Source organism: Delphinapterus leucas, chromosome X, assembly GCF_059928025.1.
Source record: "Delphinapterus leucas isolate spDelLeu-1000000601 "Yukka" chromosome X, BTC_Dleu_Yukka2, whole genome shotgun sequence".
Classification (NCBI taxonomy): Eukaryota; Metazoa; Chordata; class Mammalia; order Artiodactyla; family Monodontidae; genus Delphinapterus; species Delphinapterus leucas.
In genome coordinates, this window is record NC_143150.1 from 115,823,047 (window position 1) to 115,834,215 (window position 11,169).

Sequence of the window (11,169 nt, forward strand, 5' to 3'; positions counted from 1 at the left end):
AACATGGCTTCCAAGATTACTCCAAGCATCAATTCAATCAGCAGATGGTAGGGAGGGGTGAGATAGAGGGAGAGAGAGTAAGAGAGATCGCTTGCACAGGAGAAGTTAAATGGCCCAGGCCTGGAAGTGGCATATGTGGCTTTTCTACCCATATTGCATTGGCCAGAACTCAGTCATGTGGCACGACCTAATCACACGGGAGGCTGGGAAATGTAGTCCAGTAAAGGGCCGGGGGAAAAGATGAGGGTTTGTTGAATAGCCAGTCAATTTCTGCCACACAAGTTCTATCTCTTTTCTTCTTCCCCCTTGACCTTTCTCCACCACAACTGAGATATGGAAAAGCCCTTATGCCTGCCCCCCCTGGTTGGGGCAGTGTGTCCCCAGTGGATCCCTTCAAAACCCAAGTTCTAATCTCTTTGCCTTTTCTCTTGCTTTTTAAATTCTGCTAATCTCTCTGGTTTCTGGGAAGAGCCTGAGGACAGGCCAATGGTGAGGAGCGGAAGGTAAAAGCCACGAATTCTAACCGTGGCACTCCCACCAGAGCCATTGCTGGATCCCTGGCATCACACCCAAAGGTACAGATTTTTGTGGGCCCAAGACCTCAAGCCTGTAGTGATGTGTACTTCCTGCTCCCAACATCCTTGAAAGGACTGGAGGTATTGTCTGAAGTGACCTGCTCCATTGATAATGCACCTTGTCTTCCAGGGATGGGAAGAGGATTCATTCTTCAGAGGGCACAAACAGCAAATTCTTTTTTCGTCTCCTATGAAACAGAGTAGGAGTGCTGTAAATGCCAAGCAGTATGGATTTTTTAGAATGATGAGTCACTGCTTCTGGTTTTTTCAAGGCAATTATTCATCCAGTCTGAATCTCTTCAAGATGAGCCATTAAGTCTGTTATATAGACAAAGAGCACGGCTGAGATTGCCAAAAGATTGATTTAGGTCAAATAGTAAAGCTGGAACAAATAACTTTTAGAAATAGTGCATCTGTTTTGAAAAAAGAATTGAAATTCAGAACTCCAGGGCTGAGACTGCTGGCCAGTGTAACCCTTGGCTTCAGTGATCCTCTGGCACCAAAGGTCTGGGTTACATTTGTGGGAGAAGGAATCCAGCTTATGCTTCACTTTCTTCAGGCAGGTACCCAGCTCGTAGAAAATGCCTCCTCAGCTCAAAGCTAGAGAGAGAGAATTAATTAACAGACAACGATATCATGAATATTAAATCTGCAAGTTGTGTAAGGAAACAAATCCCCTCACCCCCAGTCTTGTAAATACCTCCATTTCTTACAGTTTCCCTATCTGTAGTGTACCCTCCACACACACACACACACCTACACCCTCCTTTTATGCCTACAGTTTTCCTCTGCCCTGAACCAGTTTTCCTCTGCCCTGAACCACCATCTTTTGGCTCCAAAGTTATGATTCCAGCTTAAGCTGTTCCCTAGGCTTCTTTAAGTGCCCAGAAAATCACTGCCTGTTGCCCTTTGCACACCCTTAATCCTGGTGGGAAAAAAGTCCCCTCTGTTACTTATAAAAACTGGAATTCCTTCCATTTTTTAAACTCTGTCTGTTAAAATGGGATGATAAACCATGGCTTGCTGCCGGAAGAAGAGAACGAAACATCCCCACCTTAACCCCTCCCAAAGCAGGCCTACTCCCTAGCTTATGCACATGCCAAGCCAACCAGCAAACAATAGACCTATTGCTGCCTTGCATGGATCTGTGAGCCCAGGAGCCTGAACTTAATTCATGAAGAATTTTTGTGTTCACTCGAGTGTTGGGAAGTCTGGGATACTTTACATTTCTTGTGCCACCTATGCGCCATGTGGCACAATCCTGCATTCTAGTCCCTGTACATACTATAGGAGACATCATTCGCTCAGCGACTTTGGATCATTGATGCCTTTACTTTTTAATGATCAATAAGAAAATGTGTTGCAACTAAGAGATTGTAGAAAATGTCAAGTTTAAATCTTCAGCATCATCTTTAAAGACTTCAAAAACATTAAATATTATTCCATTTTGCAAGGATTAACTAATTCAAAAACTGAGTTTGGGAAAGGCAAAACAATGGCACAGATGTCGAAATTCTAGTTACGTAGTTAACACTTTGCGAATGGGATTATACCAATTTAAGTTCTAACTCCTAGTTTGACCTGATACATCCAGCTTGGGCACACATAGTGCAGAGAAGCAGGTGGGAAAAGGTTACATCCTAATGTCAAAGTCATCAAGTACTTGCCCACCCTCCAGTTCAGTGGGTGAAGTTTTTGTTTTTTTTAAATTTCACTTTACTATTATTTTTATTTAGTTATTTATTTTGGGCTGCGTTGGGTCTTCGTTGCTGCGCACGGGCTTTCTCTAGTTGCAGTGAGTAGGGGCTCCTCTTCGTTGTGGTGCACGGGCTTCTCATTGCGGCGGCTTCTCTTGTTGCGGAGCATGGCTCTAGGTGCCCAGGCTTCAGTAGTTGCAGCACATGGGCTCAGTAGCTGTGGCTCACAGGCCCTAGAGCACAGGCTCAGTAGTTGTGGCGCACAGGCTTAGTTGCTCCGCGGCATGTGGGATCTTCCCGGACCAGGGCTCGAACCCGTGTCCCCTGCATTGGCAGGTGGATTCTTAACCACCGTGCAACCAGGGAAGGGCCCCTCAGTGGGTGAAGTTTTAACCCACCAAGCCTGGGTTGTGAATCCTGGAGGCTTGGACTCAGTCTAGTTCTTTGCTCCAACAGTACTTAGCAAGTTGTTATCTGTCAATAAATATCTAGCTCTAAAACTCCACTCTGTGCATCAGCTTTTCTAAGTCATGGATTTTTTTCATTCTGCATACTAAACATTGACTACATCCAAAGCTTGGTTTAAAATGACTTCATGGGGTATCTTCTCCTCAACCAAAAGACGTTGACTCATGCCACACTTCTCCATGCAGATTTAGCTTTTTGGTGTACTAAAAATGGGCAGAAGTTCTTAGTCTGTAAAGCATATGGAGTGTCGGGGTTTGGGAGGAACAAAGCATCTCAGAAGGGCTGTATTTTTCCTACTTTAACACCTAGGGAATGCTTCTTTCCCCTCTAATTTTTCAGCAAACTTTTCTGTCGGTAGAAGTAAGCAAAAGCATTCAAGTCAAAACATCATTTGCCTTGGATTTCAAAATCATAATCTCTGTTTTGTTTTATTGTGCCTAGCTAAAACCCTGTGGGTGAGACTTCGTTGCACTGTAAAATAAATACATAAATAAAAAATAACCTTTGATAAATGTGATGATGAGAGCACACAACTATAAATTCTAGCACAGCCTTTGTGTAAGAAGTTGTTCCCTATTCTGCCCCTCTTCTCGTATTTAAAGTAGGAATCATCTTCACCTAGATATTCATTGACAGATAACATCTTGCTAAGTATTGTTGGAACAAAGAATTACACTGATTCCAAGCCTCCTAGACTCACAACCCAGGCTTAGTGTGGTAACACTTTACCCACTGAATGGGAGGGTGGACAAATACTTGATGAAATGCTTCTGCTGATTCCTGAGGTGGTTGAAGCACCTCTTTACTAAATCACAGGTTCATGGGCAAAATCTGGAGATGACTAAAACTATTCACAGTTCTGATGGCCAGGATTTTTGATGTATCTATGGGAGAATTGTGCAATAAAAGTTCTCATGGATATATCTGAGTAAATGATTATGGGTTTAAGGCAAAGCAAAAGGACTGTTGCAACACTGTAGTATTGGGTGGCCACCAGTGGGCTTATTTGGACTGCTAATATCTGTGATAGGGACCAGGAGCTGTGTTTTCCTATCAAAGAAGACGCTGAGTAATTGTTTCCAATATTTCCCCGCCTCACCACCCTGTTACATCCCAGATCTTGTGTTTTTATTCTTGTTTAGATGTCTGTTGTTGTTATTGTTGTATCTGCTCAGGTTCACTCACCCACCTAGGAGAACCCACCAGGTCCCCACAGCAGCCAGAATGGCCTTTTAAAAATACCAATAGGAAATCAAAGAGGATGGAACACTTCCAAACTCATTTTACCAGGCCAGCATTACCCCAATACCAAAGCCAGACAAGGACACACAAGAAAAGAAAATTACAGGTAAATATCCTTGATGAACATTGATGTAAAAATCCTCAGCAAAACATTAGCAAACTGAATTCAGCAGTACATTAAAAGGATCATACACCATAATCAAGTGAGATTTACTCCTGGCATGCAAGGATGGTTCAACACATACAAGTTAGTAAATGAGATACACCACATTAACAAAATGAAGGATAAAAATCATATGATTCTCTCAATAGATGCAGAAAAAGCATTTGACAAAACTCAACATCCTTTCATGATGAAAACTCTCAACAAATTAGGTATAGATGGAATGTACCTCAACATAATAAATGCATACAGTCGTCCCTCAGTATCCAGAGGGGATTGGTTTCAGGACCCAGCACAGATACCGAAATCTGAGGATGCTCAAGCCCCATAGTCAGCCCTCCATATCCACAGTTCTGCATCTGCAGATTCCACCAACCCCAACCGCAGATCATGTAGTTCTGTATTTACTATTGAAAAAAATCCATGTATAAGGTTGGTAAAAGGGTACAAACTTTCAGCTATAAGATGAATAAAGTCTGAGTATCTAATGTATAGCATGGTAACTATAGTTGATAATACTGTATTGTATAGTTTTTAAAATTGAGATATAATTGACATATAATATTGTGTAAGTTTAAGGTGTACAACGTGTTGATTTGACACATTTATATATTGCAATATGATTACCACCAAAATGTTAGCTAACATCTCTACCATGTCACATAATTATCTTTTTGCGTGTGTGGAGAGAACGTTTAAGATCTCATAGCAACTTTGAAGCGTATATTGAAGTTTGTTAAGAGAGATCTTGAGTGTTCTCAGCAAAAAAAAAAGGCAGATATGTGAGGTGATGGATGTGTTAATTAACTTGATTGTGAATACTCTTTCACAATATATACATAGTATACAAGTATCAAGTCACATTGTACACTTTAAATATATTACAATTTTATCCATCAGTTATACCTTGGTAAAGCTGAAAAAGATACCAATAGGATCACAACAATCACAGCATTCCCCTGCTTAAAACCTTTCAATGACTTCCTATTGATCCCAGAATAAAGTCCAAACTCCCTTAGCTCATGAGCATTTTCCTTCTGGATCAGGCCCTTGCTTACCTCTTTTCTACCTTATTTGTATGCTGCACTCATGCCGCATCCAATTATGGGCATGTTCTCTTATGATTTGCCCATTGAGATTTCCTCCCTCTGAGATCCTTCTTTGCTCCCTTCTCTGTCTGGCTAATGCTTATTTGATCTTTAAGACATGACTCAAGCATCACCTCTTACTGGAAGCCTTCCACGATCCCTCCAATCCACAGACTGAGACAGGTACTCACCTCTGTACCGCTGCAGAAACCTCTGCTTACATCTGACCCTATGTCAGAGCCTCTCCCTCATCATACCTCGAGATCTTTGAGTGCAGAGTCTGTTTCTCACCTCAGTGTTCCCAGTGTCTAGCGTCCTTCCTGGATCTGAAAGACTAATCAAATTCTTTTGGGAAACAGATAAAGTGCCCTTGAAAATAGAGATTCCATACAAGCTACTATATATAAAATAGATAAACAACAAGGTCCTACAGTATAGCACAGGGAACTAGATTCAATACCCTGTAATAAACCATAATGGAAAAGAATATGAAAAAGAATATGTACATGTACCCATAACTGAATCACTTTTCCATACACCTGAAACTAATACAATATTGTAAATCAACTATACTTCAGTTAAAAAAAAGAAAATAGAGATTCCATACTGCATGAGGTTTTTAAAAACATGTAGTGAAGGATAGCATTGAGAAAACTACTCAAATAAACCTGTAACTCAAGAAATAGAGCAGTGTCAGCTACCCAGAACACCCTCATCATGCCCCCTTTCAGGCATTATTGCCCCAAGATAAGCACTATCCCGCCACTATAAATTAGTTTTGCCTGTTTTTTACTTTAAATGAACGGAAACATACAATATGTACTCTTTTGTGTCTGGTTTCTTTCACTCAACATTTTGTTTATGAGATCCAGCACAACGATGTTGCGTCTAATTGTAATTTGTTCATTCTCATTTCTGTATAGTACTCCATTGTGTAAACATACCACAATATATTTATCCAACTATCATCAGGCAGTATTTGCACAGTTTCCGATTTGGGGCTTTTACAGAGTGCTGCGATCCATATTCAGGTTTTAGAGTTCTTCTGTTAGTCACTTATTTATTTTGTTGGTAAAATTACTTTTCCCGAGAAATGCCTTCAGCAATGTCCTTAATTCCAAACTAATCTGCACATTCTTTTACTTGTTGAGTTAATTAGAGCTGGATCAGTGAGGTCAAAAATGGCAGATCAATTATCAAAGAGCTGGTGAGTAAAATCAACCTCCTAGGACAAACATAGCTTAAAAGCTTAAGCAAATAAGCACAATTTTCTACCCCAAACATTCTAACATGCAGTTTCCTGTCATAAACATTCATAGTCTCAGGGTTACAAGTCAACAGTCTTTAGAGTTACTAAAACTAACCTTGCAAGATTATAGAAATGCTCTTTGCCCCTTTTCGGTAAACAGCCTTAGAAAGTCAACTTTATAATGACCATATATAGAAGTAAAGATTTAGCTTAAATGTTGTGAAAACTTGTAGGTAAATATTTGCTTATCTTCTCCCTTATCTGTCTAAGCAAAGGGTAATGGTTAATCCAATGTTTCGAATTGTCAAAAATGCTTGTGTCACGTCTTAACCTTTCTCCCCATGTTTTTTCATATCCTCCTATTTGAAACTTGTAGCCTCTGATTTCAATGTTTATCTCAGTTGAGCTTGAATCATAGATACTCAGGACTTGTTTTATTATTTTCCATAACGGTGTATATATAAATTTATCTGATAATAATTACTCAGTTTCATTGAATTGAACTGAATTAAATAATGTTTTAGAAAATAGTTAAGACGCCCACCAGGTGTTCTGATGGTTTCATTGATTGCATTGCCTCTTTTCAGAGATGTATACTAGGAAAAGGTGGTATGGTTAATAATGATCGACTGTTAAATTAAGGTGAAGTCAAACATGACCTTGAGATATCTTGAGCAAGAACGTAATATAGAAGAGAGAGAGAAGAAAGGTATGGAAAATAAGAGGGGAAAATACCAGGAGTGTTTCTTTAACACATTGAGCTAGGGTGGCTAGACAAGCCATCATCAGTCATAAGCAAAGTGGGAAAATGAGCAGATCTGAGAAACAGTGAAAGGATCCCGAGTTAAAACAGGGAAAAGCGGAAAGATCTCTAAGGATAGGAACATATTAAAAGCAAGTAAGTAAACATTTCTGTAATACACGTGTGTGGAGGGGAGACAGGAATCTGTGAAAAGATTTTCTCTCAAAAAAACTTACGGCAAATCGGTAGAGAGCTAAAGGCCCAGACGGAGCTTGTTGGATGTCCCAGATGTAAACCCTGAGAGGAGAATTCACGTGAAAGTGATTTATTAGTAGGCGTTCCCAAGCAGGCGAGTGGGAAGGGGGTGTGGGAAGGAAGGAGGCCAACCAAGAGTGCAGCAGCCTGCAAGCCCACAGAGGGTAACTTGGGCTCAGTCCTGAGGGAGCTCCGCAGACAGTGGAGGTCACACCTCAGAGCTGTCCCCATCAGGAGCACAGGGACTGGAGTTGCTCCTCCTGGACTGTCAGTCATTGGTCAAGGGCTATCCTGGGGGGCACCCCCAGCTCTCTTTGCCCAGGCAAAACCAGATTAAAACTGGGGCAACAGCTCCAAAATCGATAGAGCAAGCAGGATCGGAGAGTGAGACATGAGATGCTCTGTGGCTTTGTCCGGGCCGCTCTGGACGTCTGGGGAAGGCAAGCCAATCTGAACACTTCCCTGGGGCGCAGCGATCTGGAGCTGAGAGAGAGAAACCCTTTGCCCTCGGCTGTGGAGTTGTGATAAGGTAAGCTGGAGCGTCAGTCACCCATGATGCGGATCATTGAGAGAGTGAAGGGACACCAGATTGAGTGGCAGCGGAACCGTCAAGGGAGCCCTGACGGCATTCGAGTCCTTAGTTCTATTATTCCTCCCTTTTGCTGTGGTTTGGATTCAGAAATCGATTCTCCTCTTCACTTTATTCTTCAAATATTTACGGAGCTCCTACTATATACCAAGCACTGCTCAACGGCTGAGGCTGTGGATGTGAACAGAAAAGATAAAAGCCCTCTGCCCTCATAGAACTTACAGTCTAGTGGACAGAAAGCCAACTATATGTGTGAATTGTGAATTAGTTGTTTCCCCCACTAGACTGTAAGCTTCATTTTATATATATATATATATATATATATATATATATATATATATATGACAATGTCCTATTGGGACAAGTGCTATGAAGAAAAAAAGCCAGTCAGAGCAAGCGGATAGAGTGAAGAGGGAGGTGGTTATTTGGAATAGGGAGGCCTTTCTGCAAAGAGGTATTTGAGCAGAGACCTGAGTACAGTGAGGGTGTGAACTAGGCAAGGATGTGGGCAGGAGGTGAGTTTCTGTCGATTGCAACCAAGAGAGTCTTGAAAGTCTTTCTGACGATTTTGAAACATGGTGGTTTGTGGGATTGTATTTGCGCAGACCTGCCGTGGTCCCCAGGGCTAAGGGGGGTGTGCGTGTTCCTTCTGTGTCCAGTCTTGCCAAGGCGGCTCTAAGCAGGAGTTGGGGGCCTTTGCTGGGCGCTTTGCCTTGCTACTCAAGGCTGAGTGTTTACAGGGCCGTGGCTGACGCCACCCGCTGAGACGTGACGGTCTAGGAGATTTTCCTTTATGGTCATTTGGATTACAATGTTGGAACTTTTCTTTCCTAGTTCAGTTGTAAAATCAGGTTTTTAAATCTGCTTATGTGCCCTCTTACAACATCAGACTTCCTGGTTCAAGGGTGTGTTCTTTTTGTTTTGGTTTAAATCATGTTTATTAAGGTATCATTGGCATACAGTAAAAAATCACCCATTTTAGGTGTACAGTTTTCTGAATTTTGACAAATACACACAGTTGTGTTACCTGTACCACAATCATGACACACAACATTTCCATTGAAGCCGAATCTAGCCTCTGTATCCCGACACTGAATTAAATCTCAGAGACAGAGTTTTGGGTGAAGTAGAGAATAGCTTTATTGTTTTGCCAGGCAAAGGGGGCCACAGGTGGCTAATGCCCTCAAAACTGTGCGTCCCAACTTGGAGGGGGTAGTGAGAAATTTTATAGTAATGGTTCAAGGAGAGTGTGATGAGCTCGTGGACATTCTTCTGATTGGCTGGTGGGGAGGTAAGTGGGCGTCAGCATTATCCACCTTCTGGTTCCAACTAGTCTGGGGTCTACGTGGTGGTGGGCAGCATAGGCAGCATACTGTCATTAACCGTTAACTTCTCCCACCTGGTGAGGGCTTCGGTATCTGCAGAGCAGCTCAAAGATACTGGTACAGTGTGTGTATCCCTTGGGGGGAACCAGGACCCAGCCCCAAAGTTACACTATTGTTTCTCTTGACTGTTCCTCCCTTGTCTCTGTATCCCCTCCCTTCCCTAATTAGCATCTGTTTGAACCTGCTCCTCCGCACTCCGGGGAAAGTCGTGGAGGCTGAATGAAGCCGGTTTCCTGTAATCAAGGAATGGGGGACACAGAAAGGCTTTTGTGCCCAGGAGCCCCACAGGGTCCTGCTGCGCATCACTGTCACCCCAAGGATGTGTCCTGGAGAACACCTTAGGTCCTTTTTCTTCTCTCTCTCTTTGCTGAGAAGTTGGGGATACAAAGATACACAAGCATGGAAAATAAAGTTAATACTTGAAAACTGAAACTGAATATTTGGGAGTTTAAGCTACAGCAGATAAACTATTATATAATATTTACTAAACATGTTTTTATATTAATTGAGCTGTTTCTTCTAGATACGTAAACAAAATAGTTAATATGTGAAGATTATAATCTTCACCTGGACATTTGAATTGTAGAGGATTGACTGTTTTTTTTTTTTTTGCTGGCTCCTTGGAGTTTATTTTCCACTTGGTGCAAGGCACAGGGTTTTGGGGTGTCAGGAAGGCTCTTGTGTGGCTTGGATAGTAAGGAGTGGGGTCCTGTCAACTTCCTTTTTGGTGTCTTGCTGTTTTAATATTAAAAAACAACTGCTTCCGCTGGCTGCAGCCCGCTTAGTGTCGGGAGGGAAGGGGGGGCTCTGATGAGCCTAGTGCCTTGGAAGGAAGCCTGGCAGCTGTTGGGGGCCACTCAGGACGGGGGCCTACAGTTGGTTTTGCCAGGCTGCTGCTTCTTCCCCACGGCTTCCCGAGCCAGGTCATAGGTGATCGTGCTGGCGGAGGCCTGGGCAGATTCCGAGTGCTCTGGGGACTCAAACACTGTGGCCATGAACGGGAGAGGGGAGTTCCTGAAAAAGAAGCTAGCCCACCGGTGTCCTGGGTGGGCTTTGGGGAGAGCGGGCTGGTGGGGGATGGCTTCCCCAGGGCACTCAGCACTTCCGCAGGAGCTGTTACTGGAAGTGGTGCCCAGGCGGCGCCGGTAGTAGTCGTGGGTGGCCACGAGTGGGCCGCTGGAGGGCATAGCTGCCATGCTTTTGCCTGTGGGCTGGGAGAAGCCTCGGCGACGACCCCTCGCGGGACTGGGAGTGCGATCACGGGCGGCGGGGACCAGGGCGCTAGGCCACGGAGCCCATCTGCGCAGGAGACCGCGGGTGGCCGTTCCACCGACAAAGTTTATCATATAATAATGTGAACATGTATGCTTTAAGAATAATTCAACTGTTTCTTCTTGGTAAGAAACTACTAGTTAGTGGAAGTGGGACATTCCTTCAAGAATCATCTCGGTTCCAGTGCGTTCAAGACACTCGCATTCAGATGAGCTGTGGATGCGCTTGTTCCTTCCCTTATCCCCACTCCCTCTCGCACCCTTGATCAGTGCCCTTCACTAACTCTCCAGGGATATCTTTCTTCCGTTTTCAACAAGCCAGTTCTCCTCTATCTGGGGGGAAAATCGTTTAATTCTTCTCAAATATAGCTGGGTTCCCAGTAACTAACATTTGTTGAGTGCCAGTAAATTGCTAATTGCTTTTGGTCATGATCCCACTTTATTC

General features: G+C 43.0%; 1 pseudogene; it reads right to left on the reverse strand.

Moving 5' to 3' along the window:
• Nucleotides 1-10,282: 10,282 nt before the first annotated feature.
• On the reverse strand, nt 10,283-10,926 carry LOC111167546 (pancreatic progenitor cell differentiation and proliferation factor pseudogene; annotated as a pseudogene).
• Between the last annotated feature and the right edge of the window lie 243 nt (nt 10,927-11,169).